At 37.3% G+C, this 24,200-nt stretch overlaps 1 protein-coding gene and 1 long non-coding RNA gene across 6 annotated transcripts in view; one reads left to right on the plus strand and one right to left on the minus strand.

Annotated features, from left to right (window-relative positions):
- LRRC4C (leucine rich repeat containing 4C) overlaps positions 1–24,200 on the plus strand; it is a 1,428,975-nt gene that overhangs the window by 85,815 nt on the left and 1,318,960 nt on the right. The gene's annotated exons all lie outside the window — the stretch shown is intronic.
- Positions 15,445–17,220, minus strand: LOC113905398. 2 transcript variants are annotated; one of them, XR_003514664.1, is made up of 3 exons: positions 17,115–17,220; positions 16,659–16,722; positions 15,445–15,600 (listed from the first exon to the last, which is right to left on the minus strand). It is a non-coding gene; the product is annotated as an uncharacterized LOC113905398 (long non-coding RNA). The 2 variants fall into 2 exon arrangements; XR_003514663.1 differs by having other exon boundaries at positions 16,621–16,722.

Raw genomic sequence — 24,200 nt, forward strand, 5'->3', positions numbered from 1 at the left:
GTGCTATGGGGTGTGGGTGAGGGATATTCTTCAGACAGATAATTACCCAGATTGCTATATAGTTTTTACAGAAATAAGTGCTCTGATAGAAAGCCAGGCAAGTCTTGGGATATGTAACAGAAGACTTAACCTAATTTGGAGTGGAGATGATCAAGTAAACTTTTCCCAAGGATTTGACAATTATTTTGATACCTGTGAAATGAGTAAGAGTTAGCCATAGGAAGGAAGGAAGGGAGAAATGTGTCCTCAAAAGAGAATTAGCAAATGCAGAGGTCCTGGAGCAGGAAGGGCTTTTAGAATATTCAGGAAACTTAAAGAAGGCCAATGTGATTTAAGCAAAGTTCTCGAGAAAGAGACCTGCAGGAGGTGTGGTTGATGAAAAGTGGGTGAGTCTCAGATTGCACAGGAACTTGTAGACCTTGGGATGAGATAGATTTATGTCTATGCCTCCCATCTTATATGCACTGGGGACTGGAAACATCCCCAGAACATTGTGTCAGACATTTGAAAGCCGAGGTCTAATTATTTCTCCTAAAAGATTCACCTCTCTGGGTGCTCTGTGAACTCACTAACTCTTACATGAATGAGATGAGAGCAGATCAGATTACCTCCAAGCACCAGAACATTTGTTCCGTAGTCAACACATCATCTGCAAACAAAATAATTAACCATAACAATGTCCTCATGCAGTTTGATACATATATCAATTTTCTTAAATGCAAATTTTGGATAGACATCCTTAGAACAGGATGGAAAATCTCCTTGTTATCTTGGTAAATAATATATTTTGCGCATCCTTAGTACAATTTATTCCTTGAAGAGGTTTCTCTTGTTAACATAACACAGCATATTATAGCTTAAGTATGTTAATTTTTGAGTATGGTCCAAGGGCATAAAATATTCATGCCAGGGTTAGCACAATCAAAGACGTGCACGACATTGTTCAGTGCTAATTGTGGAAGGCTGGCGAGGCAGACTTCTAATTAGTGGAACCCTGGTAATATGTTTGCTGCAGCCTGTCCGTCTTCTCTCCCCAGCCAGCAGCCTGGGCTACGTGTGAACTCTATCACAGGCAATTATAGACAAGGTCGGATCACCTCTTTTTAAAATTCTGCTTTGCGGCTGCTGCTAGTTCTAGACGAAAGTCTGGTTGCAGCTAAACTTGCAGAGTCAGGGCATTGTATCTCTGGGGCGTTTTCTTCCTTCCTAGAGAGCTTTCTCTTGACCCTTGTTTCCCACACTCAGGCGCCCAGCGCACATGTGCTATCCCTTGCCTACCTTTCCCAACCAGTGTATTGCCCCTGCCCAATATGTCAGTGAAATTTAGCTATTTTGTATTTTATTTCTTCCGGGTTCTTTTAGGTCCTTGTCACTTGTAAGACTTGTGTATTGTTTTAGGCTTTAGAAGTCATGAGATAGCCATGAAGTCTTAGAAGTCTTCGAAGCAGCATCAGAGGCTCTAGGTGCAAATCTAGCACCACCCTGGAACTCTTGGAACCCAAGCTTCTTTTATTTATGAATTAGGGTCCTAAAAATATCCATGGCACAGCATTTTGTGGGAACTACCTGTAAAGTTATTTGTAAGCTGCAAAGATCTGTGTTGAAATTTTAAAATTCCCAGAACCCTGACCCAGCCATTTGAAGGCTGAGGTCTAATTGTCTCCTCTAAATCAGCAGTCCCCAACCTTTTTGTCACGAGGGACTGATTTCGTGGAAAGCATTTTTTCCATGGAGGGGGTGAGAGGATGGTTTGTGCATAACGTGCATTAAGTGCATTACGTAAGTGCCTTACGTTCGCTGTGCGTTTTGTCTCTAATCTAATGCTGTTCCTGATCTGACAGGAGGTATCAGTCTGCAGCTGTAGGGACCCCTACCCTAAATGATTCATCCCTCTTAACTGAGTGTTTGTGAGTATGGATTAAACCAGTCTTTACTGGTAGAATAGTTAACAAAGAGATAATTCCCTCATGTATTATACGCATTTGTCTTTCTGAAATAGTTACCAAAATACCATTGCTTCAGAATCACGTAGGTGCTGGATGAGATAAGAATTTGGATCTTACTAAATATAAATTTCTAAGGGTTGGGCCTGATGAGCTGAATTTTAACAGATACTTTGTTAAGATACTTTGTATTTAGTGATGTTGCACATTGTCATTGGAGAACTGCTGCCTTTAGGGTTGCTTTTTCAAGCACAGAAGCACTTGTTGACTGACCTTAGAATGGATAGATGTGCTTTAGTATTAGGGGGGTTCTTCAATCGGGACTTGTTGATGTGTATTGCCTGGGTCTGGGTTTGTGCTAATTCAGTGATGTGGCTAAGGCAGATGATACTAAATGTTCTTCTCTTGAGAAGGGTGTTCAGCTTCAAAAATGATAAACAGGTAGGTAAATGCTGAAAGTATGCTATTTCTACAGAACCATAGGTCAATTTCGTCATGTTTCAACTTCTTAGAGACAAAACTTGGAGGAAAGTAAGGAGTCCAGGGCTAGAGGAACAGTTCCCGGAATACCAGGAACTATATAGTACGCTATATGATTCTTCTGTCTGTCGTTTCACCATTATCAACGTATGATTTCTACCACATGGCCGAAGATAATTGTTTGAGCCACAGCTATCAGTCAGTTTTTTTTCCCAGAAAAAAAAAAGAAAGGCAATGAAATTTATGTCATAATAACACCTGCTTAAATTGCATTTCACCTCCCTTGATATCACATTACCTAAAACTTATTTATATGAATTTACTTATCTGCAAGGGAGGCTGGGAATTATAAACTTTATTACAGTCACATGCCCTGCTAAAGAAGAAAGGGATGGATACTGATGGATCATCAGCAATGACTGTCACAGCATCCATGATCCCAGGCTGTCTCTGTTATAACAAAGAAAATGTGCCATTCAAATCACTGGTCTCATCGGATAGTTTATTTTGATAACTTACGTAGAAATAAGTTTGGAAACACAGTCATTGCATCCCAGGTTCAGGCCTAAATTTGGACCCCTGGAGATGCGGATGTGGTCAGAGAATCAGAAGATGGTTCCAAATTGAAGGCAATTTCTAGACATTCCATAATTCTTAGTGGCATACTTGATTGCCCCTGGACCATTATGTTGATTCCTTTTCTTCCCTAAATTTTGTTTTATGTTAAAGTTTGACCACTTACTTTTAGTCTTTGTGACCTTATAACTTAACATTTGTGTTATTTCTCTCTGTGATTCTTTACTATTGTTACTCATAGCACTAATAATGATTGATGAAAGTGAAAGAGGAGAGTAAAATGTTGGCTTAAAGCTTAACATTCACAAAACTAAGATCATGGCATCTTGTCCCATCACTTCATGGCAAATAGATGGGGAAACAGTGGAAACAGTGGCAGGCTTAATTTTTTTAGGCTCCAAAATCACAGCAGGTGGTGACTGCAGCCATGATATGACCAACCTAAACAGCATATTAAAAAGCAGAGACATTACTTTGCCAACAAAATTCCATCTAGTCAAGGCTATGGTTTTTCCAGTCAGTGGTCATGTACTGGGGTCCAGCCCCTGTGGATCCAGGGAATTGGAAGCGGGGACGGCGTCGGCGAGGATCAGGAAACAATTGCTTAATTAAATGTTAATTAAGGATATAAAGAGTGGTTAAATAAGGATAGCTCAGTGAAGAAATTCAGTGGAGAAAAGAAGCTGAAATAAGGATAGCTCAGTGAGGAAATTCGGTGGAGAAAAGAGGCTGAATAATTCAGCCAGAAGGTGAGAGAAAGAACGACATGGGGAGACCAAGTTTCGGTGAACAAGGCCCGCACTTTATTTTCCAAAGTAGTTTTTATACCTTAAGTTATGCATAGAGGATAATGGGGGAAGGGGTAGAGTCATGCAGTAAGCCAGGCTTTCTTCCTGCAAACTCATCATATGCAAATGTTTAGGTGATTTGCATCATCTTCTGGCCCGAGACCTGTTAACATTTTAAGACCCTTTCTTCAGAAAACTTATTTTTCTCTAAAGGTGATTAGTCAGGCACCGCTCTCAAAAGCATTAGATAAAGTTGCATTCCTACAGAGCAAAGGTGTGGTGGGCTATAACAAGAAAAAGAATTAACTCAAGGGTCCCAGGTTACAAACATTAAAGCTACTACTTACACCAATCATATTAATCAATACACTGCCAGGGACACAGCAGGTAAGGGATATGGAGACTTAGCAGCAAACATTGGCCCAACAAGTGAAAAACCCTTCACCAATACAATTTCTAATCAATCTTTTAACTGCTCAAAGGAATCTGTATTTAGACAGTTTAGAACATCTCCTGCCTCTCACAGTTGGGAGGCTCTGAGCAATCACATGTGGCCGGAAAAACCTATTCAGGCAGGCTAGAGGACTTCCAAAGGAGTTTGTAGGTTGAAACACTATCACACCCAGGAACTTTATTAACGGGAGCTGTAAGTTAACTCTTTTTTTCAGAGAGAGGTAGTGGGGGACAGCCCCCCCATAAAGTCAGAGGTGTAGGTGAGAGCACAAAGCAGAAAGTAGGCAGACTCTGGTTTTGGGGGTAGATGCTCGAGAATTCCAGGGGGACTCCTGAGGCTCGATCCCGCCTTTGCGTATGCCAAGCCTCCTTCCTCATGACCTTTGTCATGGGTGGAGCTCCTGCTCCTGGCAGTCATGTATGGATGTGAGTGTTGGACTATAAAGAAAGCTGAGCACCGAAGAATTGATGCTTTTGAACTGTGGTGTTGGAGAAGACTCTTGAGAGTCCCTTGGACTGCAAGGAGATCCAACCAGTCCATCCTAAAGGAAATCAGTCCTGAATATTCATTGGAAGGACTGATGCTGAAGCTGAAACTCCAGTGCTTTGGCCACCTGATGAGAAGAACTAGCTCTTTGGAAAAGACCCTGATGCTGGGAAAGATTGAAGGCGGAAGGAGAGGGGGATGACAGAGGATGAGATGGTTGGATGGCATCACTGACTCAATGAACATAAGTTTGGGCAAGCTCCAGGAGTTGGTGATGGACAGGGAGACTTGGTGTGCTGCAGTCCATGGGATCACAAAGAATCAGACATGACTAAGTGACTGAACTGCACTGCTAATAATAAACATGTTATTGCATATCATAGTTATAATGAGAGAGTTCAGTTGTCTCAACTAATTTTTATAAGTGTCCCATTTAGAGAGCTGTTTTTGTTTGTTTGTTTTTACCATTCCATTCTGTCCGTTCCTGAGAAGACTGTAGATTGACTGGGTGAAAGCGTTATGGTCCAAATTACCTGTGAAGAAAGAAGCAGGAGCTTATATTTAAACCTATACTTTCTAAATCTAATTACACATCAAAATTACTTGTTAAGTTAATAGCTAAATATATACTTTAGCCAGATTTGAGAACTGTGATATGGTTATTGATATTTTCAGGACCATTTAAAGCCACTTCCTTCATCAAGAAACTTTTGGTAAGAACCTTCCTCCTGGGTCCTTAGGTGTGGTATGGTTTTTAGTGGCTTAACATCTCCATATGACTGACTGTACCAGTTTCTTGACTTATCTTTCACTGCTGATCACCTGAAATGTTTTGCAATTCCTTGATGTCTTTTTTAGTTCACCTACCATCTTTCTATTTGCCTAATTCAACTCATTCATCAAAACTCTGTTCAAGCATAACCATTTCTTAGAACTCTTCCTTAGAGACATGGATTCAGTGACCTCTTCTGCTTTCCTGGCATATTCTGTGTCATAGTTTTAGCGTAGTACTTGCCATATTCTACTGTAATTATTTGCTGCATACACATCTCCTCCCTTTCAATGGCAGGTCATTTAAATGGTCTTTAAATAGGAACACATTACTATGTATATGTTTATGCACAGAGCCAAATTATCTCACCCTACTAGACATATTATCCTAGATGTCAGACCAATAACACAAATTTTCAATATGTCTTGTCTGGGACTCATTACCCAGCACTATTGCCACCACCACCACCACAAATAACCAGAGCTCTTAATCTACCTCCCATTTCTTTATTATTCATTTCTTCCCTCTAAGTGTCCAGTTTAAAAAAAAAAAAAAACTGGAGTGTTAGGAAGAACTGAATAAATATTTGCCGAATGGATGTGCAAGCATGTATTTTTTCAAATGCCTAAAGAAATCTTAAAGCAGTGTTTAAAGTACATGTTATGCTACTGCTAAGTCACTTCAGTCGTGTCCGACTCTGTGCGACCCCACAGACGGCTCCCCCGTCCCTGGGATTCTCCAGGCAAGAACACTGGAGTGGGTTGCCATTTCCTTCTCCAATGCATGAAAGTGAAAAGTGAAAGTGAAGTCGCTCAGTCGTGTCTGACTCTTCACGACCCCGTGGACTGCAGCCCACCAGGCTCTTCCGCCCATGGGATTTTCCAGGCAAGAATACTGGAGTGGGGTGCCATTGCAAGTCTGTAAAAATAAACCTATTTTAATTCACTCTCTACCCCCTTAAACTGATATTTTTTATGCCTTTCAGAGAAAATCCAATGCATTTCTATGTTTGATAATAGAATAAGACACTTTTTTAAAAAGATGTAAGGGAGAAAGGGATTGTGAGAATGGAACAAATATGTCAGATCATGTGCTGCAATTGGGATAGTGATGTATGAAGATCAACCTGGCATGCCTCATCCCAGAAAAAAATGGTTGATGACTCTACTGAAATATACCTTTCTTGGCCAAGAAGGAGATTTAGACCTTCAGCCATTGTAATTGCCAACTATAAGTGTGTGTGTGTGTTTGTGTGTGTGTGTGTGGTGGGGGGAGGTGTGTGTCTAGAAAACTGTCTAGTAAGTTTTAAAAAGTTTTTAACCAGAGAATCACCTGCCATATTTTGTCCAGAGCAATTAGGGTTATACATGACTAAGTCAACAGTTTCTTGGATATTTCCATTCCAATTTCAGACAGGCATCTAGATTCATTAAGTACAAAGTAGAAATTAATTTCTGGGCCACCAGGGAAGTCCCTCCGGCAGCCTTCTAAACAGACACTTAAGTCTACTGATTCTTCTTTGAAAATCTCTATTTCAAACACTTGCCTCTAAACCCACTGCCACTGATCTAGTTCTGATGCTCCTCATTTCACCAGCCTCCTACCTGATGCTCTATCTGAAATCTCCTCGGTTCTAGTCTTTCTGCCTTCACCTGCCTTTGAAACGCCTTGCTCAAGTATTGTGCATGCTCCCTTTCAGTCGCTAAGTTGTGTCCGACTCCTTGTGTTCCCATGGACTGCAGCCCACCAGGCTCCTCTGTCCGTGGAATTTTCCAGGCAAGAATACTGGAGTGGGTTGCCATTTCCCTCTCCAAAAGTATTGCGATGATTATATTATCCACCTGTCTTAAAACACATTCTCATACAAGATATTGTCTAGTTTTCTACAGGGGGAAAATCCTCTCATCTGTCAATAAAAACATTTAGCCCCAGGAGCCTGTTTTGCATATTGTCATAAAATCTTTATATACTTGAGGAAAAACAACAGATTAGCCTAATGCTACTGTAAAATAGTACAACATGGACATATACACCAACTGAGAATTTACAGGAAATGAAACAATTCTCTATAGAACCAAATGCTCTAATGTTGGATTGTTAATTTTAAAGCAAATATTCGTTTATGAAACTGTTGGACTGGTTATTTTCTTTCTCCACAAAATAAAACAAAGAAATAAAGAACCACAGCATTTTGATATACTAGAGTGATTTCTATTGCTTCCATAGAAACTTTGTCAGAAGCTTGGAAAATTCGTTCCGGCAGTCTGTACAATAATGTTCAGACCTCAATTCAAAAAAAAAAAAAAAGAAAATATAGAGGTTAGTCTGTCTCTGAGGAATAGCATCCTCTGGGTGGAAAAGACAGTGAACAATAAATTGAAATCATGAAATATTAAGCTATAGAAATGGTGAAAACAAGACTAGAGAGATACCTCCAGTGTACATGGTGAACACAGTAATTATGTACTTGGCAGAAGGTGTGAAACTGATGATCAAGTTAAAACAGGATCTCAGTGAACATTTTAACAAATATATTTATTTATTTAGATAATTTTAAAAAGTCATGAACAAAGAAAGGCACAAAGTCTAGAATCCAGACAGTAGGATTGTTCCAATATTGGTGTCTTCAGTTTCAGTTCAGTTGGTCAGTCGTGTCCGCCTCTTCGTGACCTCATGAATTGCAGCACGCCAGGCCTCCCTGTCCATCACCAACTCCCGGAGTTCACTCAAACTCACGTCCATCGAGTCAGTGATGCCATCCAGCCATCTCATCCTCTGTCGTCCCCTTCTCCTCCTGCCCCCAATCCCTCCCAGCATCAGAGTCTTTTCCAATGAGTCAACTCTTTGCATGAGGTGGCCAAAGTACTGGAGTTTCAGCTTTAGCATCATTCCTTCCAAAGAACACCCAGGACTGATCTCCTTTAGAATGGACTGGTTGGATCTCCTTGCAGTCCAAGGGACTCTCAAGAGTCTTCTCCAACACCACAGTTCAAAAGCATCAATTCTTCGGCCCTCAGCTTTCTTTACAGTCCAACTCTCACATCCACACATGACCACTGGAAAAACCATAGCCTTGACTAGATGGACTTTTATTGGCAAAGTAATGTCTCTGCTTTTGAATATGCTATCTAGGTTGGTCATAACTTTACTTCCAAGGAGTAAGTGTCTTTTAATTTCATGGCTGCAATCACCATCTGCAGTGATTTTGGAGCCTCCCAAAAATAAAGACTGACACTGTTTCTACTGTTTCTCCATCTATTTCCCATGAAGTGATGGGACCAGATGCCATGATCTTAGTTTTCTGAATGTTGAGCTTTAAGCCAACTTTTTCACTCTCCTAGTTTTGATAAATATATCGTGGTTATATACATTCATAACATAAAGGGAAACTGTGAAGGATGATGGGAACAGTCTATACCATTTTCGCAGTTCATCTGTAAGCCTAAACTTATTTCAAAACAAGAAGTTAGAAAGTAAATAAATCTCAAAAAAGCACCTATAGCATTGTCTTAATTTCTGAGCATCACCTTGAGGCTAACGGTGCATTCTGGCCCTTAGTGCTCCCTATATTTATTCACATTTCCTTATTTTGTTCTGTGAAACATTTAATTAATTACAAAATACTTGGTTACAAAGTTGAGAGAGGAGGAATTTTTTGCTGAATGTGTTTTATTTTTTTAGAGTTAAAAAAAGATTAAGGTGGGGGTGCAATAATATCAGTTTCTTACAAGTTCCATGTAATGTTATGCACATTTCTTTTCTAAAGAAAATTGTGTAGGCTTCCAAGCTAAGACAGAACATAGCACATTGGAACACAGAATTTCCAGTCAGGTGACCTAGAATGTGTGAATAGGGACATGTCTCATCATTATAACTTAAAAGGGTTGGAAAACCATATGAAACTATTTATTCTAGTGGTTTCTAAAGGCTGGTCTAAGTACAATGAATCTAACAAAGATTCATTGGCCAGCAGAGACATTATCTTCCTGATCAGATGTTTACTTTTTATTTGATCAGTTTTCCTTCTAAGTATCCTTCAACTTTCTTTCCTATTATTCTATTGTTTACTTAATAACTTCTTATTTAGGATAAAAAAAATTTTTTTTAGGATGAAAAATTTTTAGGATGAATTTTTTTTTTTAGGATGAAAAAAGTTTTCTTTCCTGATGCATGCTAGACTATAAATGTCCTTCTTAATAGTGTTTATGGCATCCCACAGATTTCGATGTACGTTTTATTAATCATTAGGCCCTAAACGTTCTCATTATTATTCTCTTTTTATCCTTTCCTTGACCAGAGAATGGTTTATCCAAGTATTTCTGAAATTCCAAACATTTTTCTAGTTAGTTATTTCTATTTATTAGTGTAATTGTACTGTGCAGAGAAATCTTTGTAGTCTGTATTATACCAAGCTTTCACAATGTATTGAGACTTATTTTGTGGCTCAGTAGGTTGGCAAATACGGTATACACATATATGTTTTTGAAAAGAATGTGTACTCTACAGTTACTAGATGCAGAATTTATAGAATCCATTGTAGCAGGTGTGTTTATCATGTTCTTTAAATTTGATTGCACTTTTTTAAACCAGTTTTATCTTTCAGTTAATGAGAGGGATAAAAGAATGTTCAAACTGACAGCAAATTTGATTATTTCCCCTTTTAGTTCTCTGAGAGTTTTTGTGTATAATTCATATATATTATTGTATGTATATGAATATGTATATGTGCATATATATACTTGTGTATATATATGTATGTGATTAGATTCATATAAGTTTTTAATTTTATATCTTCTTGGATATTTATATATCAACTTTTTCTTAGTTCTGCTGACGCTTTTTACCTTAAAATCTGTTTTGATTGGTTATAACAACTATAGAAGTTTGTTTTTGATATTAAAATGCATATTAGTCAGTTTAATTATAATACTAATAGATACAAACTAGAATTTCATATAATATGGCTACAGGTTTTTCAGTCAACCAACAATGAAATCATTCAAGAGACATCAAGTGTCACCTGAACACTTAGTATGTGTGTAGAATATACACATTTATCACATCATTATTAAATTAAGATACCATGGAAGATTAGCATACATGAGATTTTCTTGGTAAAATGTCTTCCCACTTGGGATGAGAAATAATTAACTTGTTATGTTTCAGCTGTAAGAATTCTAACAAGATTTACTTTTTTTCTTGTCAATTGTCACTATATTTTTCTTATCAATTGTCTATTTTATGATTTGTTCTATTATTAAGCTTATGTGTATGTATTTTACTATTGTGCAAGGTATTAAGTAAGTTAGATGAGAAAAGTTTTGATATCCTTGTTGGCTTAGTGGTCAAGAATCCAGCAGCCAATGCAGAAGATGTGGGTTCAATCCCCTGGGTCAGGAAGATCCTTGAAGAAGGAAATGGCAACCCACTCCAGCTCTTGCCTGGAAAATCCCGTGGAGGGAGGAGCCTGGTGGGCTACATAAGGAAAATTCCGTGGACAGAGGAGTCTGGTGGGCTATAGTCCATGGGGTCACAAAAGAGTTGGACACTACTTAGCGACTAAACAACAATACATGAATGAATGAAGCAGATAAAAGTACATTGAAATCAAAGAGACTAGCCAATCTTAGTGGGCTTCCCTGGTGGTTCAGATAGTAAAGAAACTGCCTGCATGCAGGAGACCTGAGTTCAACTGGGTTGGGGAGATCCCCGGAGAAACGAATGGCCAAACTTCTAATGTGCTTAAGTGGGTATTATTCTGAAAAATATTTACTACCTCCTAATGAAACACTCATAGACAAGTTAGTATACTTTAGTACTATTTTAAATGTTTCAAAGCATGTATCACAGTGTCTTCATGGTTATGTCACAAAATATATGTTTGTCTTACGGCCAAACAAAACTTAACTTTAGAGATAAACCTTTATAGGTCTTTCAGTTCCAACAATGCGTGTAAATGTTGCCAACACAAAGGACTAAAGGCTATAATGAGTAAATAAAGCCTAAATCCTAGAGCAAGGTCAAAAAGTGCAAAACCTGACCTACTTTCTACTTACCTCTAATCATATCACAATTTTTTTTTCAATATTTACCTGGCATCTTCTTTTCATCTTTTCCCTTTAACATGTCTGTTTTCTTATATTTTAAGTGTGTTTCTTGTAAACAGCAGAATTGGGTTTTTCCTTCCTAGTCTAGCTGCCTTTTATCTGGATACTGAGTCAATTTACATTTGTTGCAATTTCTTAAACATCTGGATTTATTTCTGCCATCAGATTCCGTACCCTCCATTTGTCGTGTTTTGTGAATGTAATTTTCTGTTTCTTTCCCTCCTTTGTATTTTTCAGCTGTTTTATTTTGTTCCGGCATTGATTTTCTGTTGTTATCATTCCATGTTTTCATATCTGTGGGGTTTGATTGTGTTATTCATTTTTTAAATGATCACCTTATGAATTTTAAATTGTGTGCATATCAACTGTGAAGCATTGTAATATCTTTACTATCCACCTAAACACTAAAAGACCTTATAGTATTTTAACTCAGACAAACCCATTATGATAGCTATAGCCATGTATTTTAGTTTTATCATTATTTTTTATGAGTCCACAATTCACATGTTTGTTTTATATGGTTACAGTTTATTAGTTTTACTTACATATAAACAAAGTCATTTGCTTTTTTATTTCTTCATTGAAATCTCAGATTTTTCATATAACCTCACTTCCTTTCCACCTGAAGTTCATGGTTGATGAATTGATTGATTCAAAAATATTATCGAATGCTTATTACATCTCCCCAAATATAGCTATTATAGTTGTAGTATCTGAAAAATATAGATAAAAATCTCTGTCCATTCTTTAGAATTTTTTTTAATGATGATTAATCCCTTTGTGGCGTGACACATACAGTAAGTCCCCTATATAGGACCTTCAAGTTGTGAGCTTTCAAAGATGTGAGTGTGCACGACGTCAGTGTCAGGCCTGAGTGAAATCGCAGCTTGCCCTCCATCTACTGTTGCTGATGATTCTGCAGCTCTGCCATCTCCCACCTCCTCTTCCACATCCAGTCAGTAACTCTTCTTGCTTGTTCACTTGATGCCTGCCCCTAAATGCCTGGAGAAGGCGATGGCATCCCACTCCAGTACTCTTGCCTGGAAAATCCCATGGACAGAGGAGCCTGGTGGGCTGCAGTCCATGGGATTGCTAAGAGTCAGACACAACTGAGCGACTTCACTTTCACTTTTCACTTTCATGCATTGGAGAAAGAAATGGCAACCCACTCCAGTGTTCTTGCCTGGAGAATCCCAGGGATGGGGGAGCCTGGCGGGCTGCCGTCTATGGGGTCACACAGAGTCGGACACGACTGAAGTGACTTAATAGCAGCAGCAGCAGCAGCCCCTATATGCCAGCTGTTGTACTGTACTACTGCACTTTTCAAGGTACTGCACTGTATGATTAGAAATGTTTCCTTTATTTTTTGTGCTTGTATTTTTTAGATCTATTATTAGTACGAAAAGTATTGTCGCCCTATTACGGTACAATATTATATAGCTGATTGTGTTAGTTGGGTACCTTGGCTAACTTTGATGGACTTGTGAACAAATTGAACCTATGAATGAACACATGCTTGGAATGGAACTCAGTCGTATGTAAGGGACTTCTGCATTATTGTCTAAAAACTTTTTGTCACTCTTATTTTTAAAATATATCTTTGTGGCATTTGCAGTGCTAGCTTCTCTTCGGTTTCCTTTCAGCCTATTATTGAAAGTATCACTGCATGTTTCTTTGGTTTTGATAGTTTTTGAGAAGTTAGCTGTTCATATCATTATTATTTTTTAAGGTATTCTCTGTCCTTAATAATTTGCAGTTTTTCTATAATGTGTTTATCTTTTCTCATTGAAAATTTGTAGATGTTCTGTGGATGATTGCTTTTTATTAAAAATTTTAGTTATTTAAAAATTCCCAGTGATTGCCTATTTAATATCATATTTACCCCATATTAGATCTTTCATATTTAACAACTTTTCTATTCTGTACTTATTATGGAATATACCTTTACACTTTTTGTTTTTGCTACTTCTTTCATTTAGTATGTAAATTCAGCAGTACTGTTTGTGTGTGTGTGTGTGTGTGTGTGTGTGTATAGAGAGAGATTATTTTAGAAGATTCTTTACCACTGCACCCCCTGGGAAGCCTCTTTTAAGCATGCATCGGGGTAAACAGCCTGTCTGTCAATGCAGGAGACATAAGACACACAGGTTTGATCCCTGGGTCAGGAAGATTCCCTGGAGGAGGAAGTGGGAACCCATTCCAGTATTCTTACCTGGAGAATCCCAGGTACAGAGAAGCCTGATGGGACTTCTCTTCCATAGGGTTGCACAGAGTCAAGACATGACTGAAGTGATTTAGCATGCATATATATGTGGTGAGGTAATAGGAAGTGGGTCCTTTGGAACGTGACTAGGTCATGAGTGTGCAGCCCTCATGAATGGGATTAGAGCCTTTATGATAGAGACTCAAGCAAGCTCACAATCCCCTCTACCATGTGAGGACATGGTGACAAATCGTGGGCTATAAATCAGCAAGAGAGCCTTCACCGGAATGCAGTTGTGTTGGTGTCTTGATTTCAGACTTTCCAGCCTCCCTATGAGAAATAAATTTGTTTTCTATAAGCTTCCCAGTCTGTAGTATTTTATTACAGCAGCCAAAATGGCCCAAGACACTCCTCTTGAGGCTGTGAATCTGAGGCTTAAATTAAATGGAGTTGGCACATTTCCTCCAAATGTAACCCAATATAAGTGTTTTATTTTTTATGTATTGGTTCTTACATTTAGCCTTTGTCCTGTTTACCTTTCTGCCAGTTTATGGATGCATTTTAATAGTTATCTTTTATAATTTACCAAGTTCTTATAGGTGTTAATGTCCCCATGTATATTTAAGATACTTATCCAAGTAAAGGATTAAAGATGTGGAAGAATTTTCCCAGCTTTCCTGTAAGTTTCAGCATCCTTCACTCTCTCAAGCCACTGAATCTGTTTTATGTGCAGCTATATCTCCGACTGAAGAAAAGTTTCTATTAATACATGTCATTTTTTTCTCCCAGTATGAGAGAGAATATCAAATGAGACATAGATGAGGGTGAGTTTTCCTTGTAAGTAATCAATAAACAAAACAAACAAATTTGCACTCCAATGAAATTGATTCATCCTTCTCAGGTAGCTGAACTGTGCAATTTTCCTCTCTTTTAATTACTAAAAGATGTCAACTTATGATACAAAGAATCTAGTATGTTTTAGGAAATGGGACACTGTTAAAAAGGCTTTCTCTGTTCACAAGCATCCAATATAAATACAGGTTTAATTTTTCAGTTGTTTACCTCAACACTGTGCTTCCTCAACCCTGAATTACCCCCTTGTCAACCCTGCCCTTCAGTTAACATCTGTCATTAAAAGTTCTCAAAGCACAACAGTTTTTTCTTACCTTTTGTGTAAGTATCATTCAAGAACAATAGTTGTGTGTGTGTGTGTGTGTGTGTATCTCTGGATGAACCTTAGAGCATTGTGGGATCACTGGGTTTTATCTTGCATTTCTCTATTGGAAGGAAGGAAGGAAACCCAGATGGTTTTAGGCAGGAAGACTAAAGAGAAAACTAAATTTCATATTGAGAACAATTAGGAGGACATAGATATTATTTAACTATTTTGGTGAGTATTTAAATTCCTGCTCCACATTTATTTTGCCTTTTGAATTCTTCATTTATTAAACTTATTTTTTTTATCTCTGCTTGTATGTACCCAGGTCAGGGACTCTGAGGCAGGAACATGAGGAAACAATTCCAGAAGAAAGTGACTATGTACCTTAAAGATTTTTGAGATAGGCTTGAACATCAAAAGCTGTGAACAATGACTTCAAGTGGACTTAAGTCCAATGAAAGGATCTTTAACCACTCTTGAATAATGTAGCTATTTTTTTTAACTTTATTCTATATGATTTATGCAAAATGCTTATCTTATGCCCAGTGTTGGGCTTCCCAGGCGGCACAGTGGTGAGAATCTGTCTGCCAATGCAGGAGACTTGGGTTGGATCCCTGGGTCAGGAAGGTCACCTGGAGAAGGAAATGACAACCTACTTCAGTATCCTCGCCTGGGAAATCCCATAGACAGAAGAGCCTGGCGGGCTACAGTTCATGCAAAAGAGTAGGACATGACTTAGAGACTAAACATGTTCAATGTTAATTTCTGAGGAAATCGAAGGCAATCAGTCCTCTTCAACTGCTAACTTTCTGCTAACCACCAGTACCACTGGCCATTATCATGTTGGCTTAAGAAATGTGTGTCTCTGAATTTTATTTCTACATGTCTGTGATTGTACTAACAGTACATGGGAATTCAGAACTCTACAGGAAGGATTGGTAACCATGGAGATGGGAGGGTACTTTCTGCAGTAACTCCACTGTACAAAATAATTTATGCAGGAATGTAAAATCACAGATGTTTTGAACCATATGCAGGCTATATTTAACTACAGTGCAAGTGACAAGTTACTTGGGAGTTACTAATCCAAAAGAGGTGAGCCCAGTCAGATAATAATTCTTTCTTCTCTTCACTGTTGTAGAAAGTCCTAGGAACAAGGTCCCACTGCGATGGGGGATAAAGTTTGAGTGTATGAGTTAACGTGTGTGTATGTGTGTACAAGACGCTGGGGTATACAGAAGGAAATATACAGAGAGGGATGCGCTGGAAAAATCATAAAAGTAATATGAGGAAAAAATAAACTTCCTCTTAACCTTCTTTCTTATTTTGTCTCTATTCGTAACAGTCTTGATGTACAGAAATATTGACTTTTAGGCATATCACTGATTTTTTTTTAACTTAGGAAAATAAAGATTTCTAATTTAATTTTTAAGCTAAAAATTAGTGTCTTGGTTACTGGGAATAGCTCTTTAGGCTAGTTGTGTTTATGACTCAATGAACTCATTTATCTTCATAATAATCATTGAAAAGGTTAAATTGTATTTGGCGTAATTTGAAATCCAAGGAAATGTTTAACCCATGTTTGAAATATTTGTATCTAAAATATCTGTTCTTTTTGGTCTGAGGTATTAAAGGGATAAACCCTTTATTACCCCGAAACTTGCACTTCTTATCCGACATGCACTTTTACCAGAGTTGGCTCCACAAGGTAGGTAGTCTTAAGAAATGAACAGCTCTGTCATTCTGCTCTTCACCTGTAAAAAATAAATGCTGCTTTTAGGATAGGTTTTCTAAAAGAGAGGCCCTTAGAAATCACAAAATTAATGCAGCACTTTGTGGAATGGAGCTATTTTCAGTACCACTAGCCTTTTAGTCTTCAGAGGCCAAAGAAAGGAAAGAAAACAATTTACATTGTAAAACTTCTCATTCCTTGGGGCACTCTGGGTCCAGGCGTTCCTCTTTCTTCATTTCCCCGGTTCTTAGTAGAACGTGGCATCTGCCTCTTTTAGATTAAAGTCTTCCTGGACTTTTGTCCCTACCCCACCTCTTTGCTTACTGCTTTTTGTATTGAAGCCCAGGTCTCATTTGAATATAAATTGCCTCACTCATAATTAAATATATTTCTGCAGATCCAAGGGAGACTCACCTTAGGCAATTGTTTCTCCCTTCTGGATGCCTTTCTTCTTTTTATGTGCAATTAAACAGGAACATGCAGCGGAACCTCCATATTAACACACCTAACATTCAATAGAATGGGGATTACGCCACAGTTCAAGAGGCCAGTTGCCTCTTGGCACATCCAGTTTTGCCTTGGCTATTGATAAGGGTGCTCTCAAATGGGAAAAAGCTGAAAAGGTGCTATTATGGTAAAGCCACTGAGTGGCAGCACAGATAATAGACCTGGACTTTAATAGATGGTGGGTTCCCAGCCGGCCACACCGAGGCATATGACACCTCAGTGGTCAGACATGTCAAGAGTTTTCCAGATGGCTCTGACAACTGCCAATCTCAATATTGTGTATTTGGAAGAAAATCACCTAACTTTTTGCACTCTGAGTTGAAATTCTGCTTTCTGACACTTATTCCTGGGATTCATTTCAATCTGTCCTCTTGAATGATTCTGTACCATGTGTGTGTGGGTGGCTTTGTATCTTTTATTATCAGTTTGATTGTGGACCTTAGCCTAGTGCTTGGCAGACAGTAATCATTAATGAATATTTGTTGGAAGAATGAAGGGAAGAAAAGGAGGGGAATTTAATGGGTGGTTAATTGAAGAGTAACATCATTTTGCTTATCGTTTTCCTGAAACCTTCATGGCCTATAAATCATGGAGGTAAAGCAAAAACTTCATTTCCTGGGTGGCTACAGATCTTGTATGGGCATATTCTGGACTGTGGCCCTGCCCCAGGCAAATAGGCTATTGAGAGAACAGTTCAGAATTCAGAAAATTGGAGTATTAGATTTAACCCATATACTATTACTAACTAGGAATCCCCCCTTCCATAATATTTTTTTGTTGAAAATTAATTGCTTCTGTTCTTTTATCTCTGTTATCCATTAAGACCAGTGATTTTGTCTGTCAGTCTGTCTGTCTATCTCTCTGGGCTTCCCAGAGGGTGCTAGTGGTAAAGAACCTGCCTGACAATGCAGGAGATGTAAAGAGAAGCAGGTTCGATCCTTGGGTTGGGAAGATTCCCTGGAAGAGGGCATGGCAGCACACTCTAGTATTCATGCCTGGAGGATCTTGTGGCCAGAGGAACCTGGTCAGCTACAGTCCATAGAGTTGGAGAAAGTCAGACATGACTGAAGTGGCTTAGCATGCACATCCCTCTAAATAGCTATCTATAAGAAAAACATAAAATATGAACACAGTATAAGAAGAATATTTAAATCACTCATAATCTCATTACTTAAACAAAACTATTTGTATTAATTTATGTGTATTTTTTCTATGTATATGTATGTTTATGTATATTATATGCACATATTTAGAAAATTTAAAATGTACAATTTGCATTCTTTGCATCTCTAATAATTATTTACAAATATACATTAGGGTGTAGGGGATATGCTCTTTTATGGATATAATTTATTTTACTATTATTGTGAGTTATTAAAATATACCCAGTTTCAAACCATTTTCAAATTATATGATCATTATTCCTGTTGGAGATAAGATAATTATCTCCTGGGAGCCAACGTTTATAGTCCGGTCATTAGTTAGAATCTATTTTTGCAGAACTGAGGCTGTGTGTCACCTCTTCGGATTACCTCTCAGCCCTTTGCGTAGACATGTGGGCAGTCTGTAGGGCTGCAAGGCACCGCAGACCTGTTATTTCTTTCTTCTACGAGAAAGCCTCAATTTGTGCAGAGAAGCAAGGATGGCAAAGTGACATTTTCTTTGCAAATTCACTCCCCTGTGGCCAGGCAAAGAGGAGGAACTGAAAGAAAAGTGCAATGAGTGTTTATATTACAATTCTCCGGGGAACTCGGTCCATTTTTAGAGTTTAAAATTTTTATTTGCTTTCTCTACAGAATAAATTTCTTCAGGAGGAGAACACTTCATACAAATAAAATTAATGCTAATCTTCTTAGTGTGAGATTCCTGTCAGCTGACATAATCTGGAATTTTTTAAATTAATTTTTATTGGAGCTAGTTGCCTCACAATATTGTGTTAGTCTCTGCTGTTCAGCAAAGTGAATCAGTCACACATACACATATATCCCCTATTTCTTGAATTCCCTTCCCATTTAGGTCACCACAGAGCACTGAGTAGACTTGCCTGTGCTACAAAGTAGATTCTCATTAATGTTTGTAACATTGTATTAAAATAAAATGTCAAATTATAGATGAATTCCTCAATCTGACATACAAAAGAATTTATAGTCTGATCCAAAATTTCCTATTCAACATCATATGTTAAGTGGTCTAGCCAAAGTTCATACTCAGTTTCTGAGTAGTCTTGAAATCACGTAGGTCATCTGGAGATATTTTTATTTATTATTCTCTCTGCCTAGGTTGTTTCTTCCCTCTGCAATAATAAATGCGTAAGATACCACAGACGTAGAGGCAAAACTAATTACTCCCTCTCCTCTGCGTCATAGTTATTCAATTCACACTTGTGTAGAATTGTGGTGTATCAGTTTGACTGTCTTCCTGCCGTCCTGATCTGGTGAGGGAGTTACCTGTGTCATTCTCATATTTATATCATGAGAGATATACACAAAGCATGTCTCTCAGATGTTTGTTGGATGAATGAATGGATGGATGAAACTGAATATTGGTCATACTGATTCAGCATAAGTGATTCTCCGGACGCTTTGTATTCCTTAGCCTTGTATCTTAGCCTTGAACTGCACTTTTGTGTATTCTCCAGTACAGCATTCTACTTCTAGTCACAATAAGTCAGTCTGAAGGTGATGCTTCTAGCAAATATATATTTCCTCCATTCCTGAACAGAACCATCACAGGGAATAGGAACTTATGTATATCACCATTGCTGCTTTCCTGTTAGTAACTGGCATTAGGATTTTTCTTATTTTCTTCTATTTAATTATGGTAGTTTCCAATATATAGAATAATAGTAGATATAAATACTTGATTCCATCACCTACTAGCACTTTTTGATATTTCGTCATATTTTCTTCACTAATTGCTTTCCTGGACTATTTTGTAATAAACTACATATATCAAGCTTTTTTATTCCTAAATATTTCCATTGAATCTCTCTACAATGTTCCTATGTATTTATAATAATATTATGCTAAAATAAAAATTAACAATAATTTCTCAGAATAGTCTAATATCCTGCCCATATTCAGTTCCCTCTAAGTCTCTCCACAGTGTATTTCACTGCTGGTTTGTTTGAACTAGAACTCAATAAATGTCCACACATTTCACTTAGTTATGTTCTATCTTTATTTATCTGAGTCTTCATTTTTAAGAACAGTTTTTTTTTTTTACTTTTCTCCTATTATATCTGTTGCCTTCCATCTTCTAAGTTTATATAGTTATTTCTTCTTGATGTCATTTGACTTATTCCTCTCTCCTTCCATATCTTTTAATGGCCTATTGGACTTCCCCAATGGCTCAGGATAAAGAATCTCCCTGCAATGCAAGAGATACGGGAGATGTGGGTTTGATTCAATTAGATGTGGATTAGATTTTTTCCATCCCTATTAAATAAATAAATAGAAATTTGAATGGCATCACCGATTCTATGGACATGAGTTTGAGCAAACTCCAGGAGATGGCATAGGACAGGGAAACCTGGCGTGCTGCAGTTCATGGGGACACAAAGAGTCAGACACAACTTAGCAACTGAGTGACAACAATTAAATAAATATTTTTTTCTTCTCCTGAAAAATATGCATAAAATCAGTAGATCCCTTACATCTGATATAAGATTATACAACATGGGCTCCTAATATGTCATAGTGTGATTATTCTGGTACATCTAGTGATCCTGGAGATTGCTCAAGTAAAGAGTAACAAAATAGAAGAGAACATGAGATTAAAAATAGCAGCCCCAAACTTAGGTATATAAGCTGCTTAGGAATCCTGTTAATTAAGAAGAGCCATACAGATGGTTCAGAACATTTCAACTCCAAAGTCTAGAGGCTCAAGGAAGTCAGCAAGATCATGTATATAAACAAGGGATCCAGATGATGCTATTAACATTTTGCCTTAACTACTTCAGATGTAAAATGCTGGAGTTTAAGATTGAACTACAGGCAAAAATAAAAATAAAATCAGGAGGCTTCCCTTGTGGCTTAGCAGGTAAAGAATGCGCCTGCAGTGCGGGAGACATGGGTTTGATCCCTGGTTGGGAAGATCCCCTGGAAAAGAGAACAGCTACCCACTCCGGTATTCTGGCCTGGAGAATTCCATGGACTGTATAGTCCATGGGGTCACAAAGAGTTGGACATGACTGAGCAACTTTCACTTTCACAGGCAAAAAGAGGTTAATGCCATGTTATTGAATACGGCTTCTAACTGACATAGTGAGCAAAATATTGATGTAAGTATTAATACATACATGTGTTCATTTTAAAATTACTTTTAAACTAATAGATATATAGTTAGTTTAGTATTATGCAACACTCAAAGACAGTGTTTTACTGAATATTGGGCAATAGTATAATAAAGGAACATCAAGTAGAAATATGTTTACACATTTAATGAAGTACTGACCTTTTATTTGTTTGAACTCAGCTCCTAATCCACAATCCTAATAAACGCCTGCTACTGCTTGTAGATTTTTCAATTATCTTATAAGTGTGTGTCCTGAGTTTTGTAAAAGAAGTTTTTGCTGTTCAGTTGCTAAGGCATGTCTGACTCTTTGAGATCCCATGGACTGCAGCATGCCAGGCCTCCCTGTCGCTCACCATCGCCCGGAGTTTGCCCAAGTTCATATCCATTGCACTGGTGATGCCATCCAGCCATCTCATCCTCTGTTGCTCCCTAGACTCAATATTTTTTTATTTCTACATTTTGGAATCTCACCCAGTGAAAAGATTACGGGCATGTAGATCCCTGGATTCAAGTCATAGAATGCAACTTGACAAGAAATATTCTGATAATATTATTTTAATATAGCTATGTAGATACAACCCTATAAAAATGCAAAATATGTTTTATAACTAATGATGTGAAGCACAGAAAACACTGACCCTTTCTATATCCTTAATGTTCATCAAAATTGTGAAGGATATCAATTTTCTAAATTAAAGATTTCTTAATAATTTATTTAATATTTCATTAAAATGCACATTTTGATGTATATATAAATATATTTTAAGAAATACATAGGTATGTGTACATACAATAAAATTATATATTTTTAAAAATTATGAATCCAAAGAAATTTTAATAAAGATATCTGTGCTACTAAAATTGCTGAAAAATTGGTGAAATATTTAATTGGGGATTCACTGCTCAATGTGGATCGCAGCCCAAGAGATTATATTATGGTCCAAATAGACTTCAATCACTCCAAATGTCTTATATCTATCGCCCACACAATTTGGTTGGTGAAAAGAACTTAATAAGCTTTCAAAATATTTGTTAAATGGATAATGAGTTAGCATAATCATAACTCTGTAAAAGGTATTTTTCCTCTAGATTTTTTAAAATTTAAAAAACAGAATAAGCTGTATTAATAAGTAGCTCAATCTGTTTAATGATTAAACTAATTTGAGATACATGCCATTAAGTTACAGTTAGTTTTTTAGAGAGTGAAAAATTTACTTAGGGTGATTTGTAATTCTCTCTGGAATATATTAGATATAAATATATTTGATTTGTAAATGTGCAAGTCTAGGACTTCTTCTTAGGTGCCCTCTTGCCAATAAACATCACTTACTTTTCACTCCTCATATTCTCCAACCCTATACCAGCCTAAATTTACCCTAGCAAAGGATGTGCCTATTGGAATGGGCGCCAGAGATGGGGTTACACTCAGAAATGAGTAAGAATAATGTTTTTCTAACTTCATAGTGATTTTCTTATGAACTTAAAAGTTTAATAGTATATAGTTTGGCTAATGTTAAAAGACCTAGTTGTAAAAATTAGCCTTGTCAAACAGGATACACTAAACAATCCTGTTTCTGAAATAGCCTGTTGAATTAAGATGCCTGATCAAAAATGCACATATTAACAGTATATGCCATGGAATATGTTATGAATCTCACTAACTTTTAGTTTTTTCATAGTTCACTGGGTAAAATTACACTCAAATAACAGTTGTCTCAGATGTTTGTGGTGGGGACTAAATAACACAATCTTTATAGCAAGAGCTCAATACCTTATTCTTCTCTTCATTACTTGCTACCTTTCCTTTTGCACAAACCAAATATAGCACTTCCAACCTGTCCTAATCACGTGTGCAAACTCTTGTCAGTTTCTGTTTTCTTGGAAATCAGTGTGGCAGGAGCTAACTACATCTGTCTTGTTAACTACATCTACAAAGACCAGGAAGGTCTTTGAAAGGGCTTGAGTGTACAGGAGCTCAGCAAAGTTCTGGTATATTCTTGGTGTATTTTTTCTCTTAAGTGTTTAGCTGTTTATGTTTCATCAGTTAAGAAAAATCTCTTTGAAGAGGATTCAGTTTCAGTACTCTATAATGACAAGAATTATCCTCATTTGACAATCTGATGATTTGGAAGGCAGAGGGTAGTATGTGTTTTTTTTTTTCCTTTTGGTTTGGTTGTCTTCTCAATTAACCTCAAGATTAGTATCACACAGATGAGATGTAAGGTAGATTTCCACATATCAGAAGCCTGGATTTTGAGCCCAACATACAAAACCTGCCTTTTACTCACTCTATTTTTCAACAGAATCAATAACCTGGTTTCTCTATATCTTTAGACATTGGAATCTGGCTTCACAATATAAGGAAAATCAGAATCCTGGTACTTGAAGGTTTTGGAAGGTTTTATTTTGTGCACACATTTATCTTCCTGTAGGTCTAAGAAGGAGTTTCCAAAATAGCATAGCGGCTAAATCAAATGTAATAAATTGTTTTGGACGTTTTATCAGCAACCATTCCCAAGAGTGATTGTTAATATGACATGATCCCTGCCCAGATTTCAGGGCTTGAAATAAGATGATGGTGGCAGGTAAGATAAATTTGATGTATCAAAGACGCTGAGAACCTTTTGAGAAACTATATATAGTGGAAATAGATTTTATTTTTAATTTTATTTATTTATTTTTTAGCCAGCAGGGAAA

The sequence above is a fragment of the Bos indicus x Bos taurus genome, chromosome 15 (assembly GCF_003369695.1).
Source record: "Bos indicus x Bos taurus breed Angus x Brahman F1 hybrid chromosome 15, Bos_hybrid_MaternalHap_v2.0, whole genome shotgun sequence".
Classification (NCBI taxonomy): domain Eukaryota; kingdom Metazoa; phylum Chordata; class Mammalia; order Artiodactyla; family Bovidae; genus Bos; species Bos indicus x Bos taurus.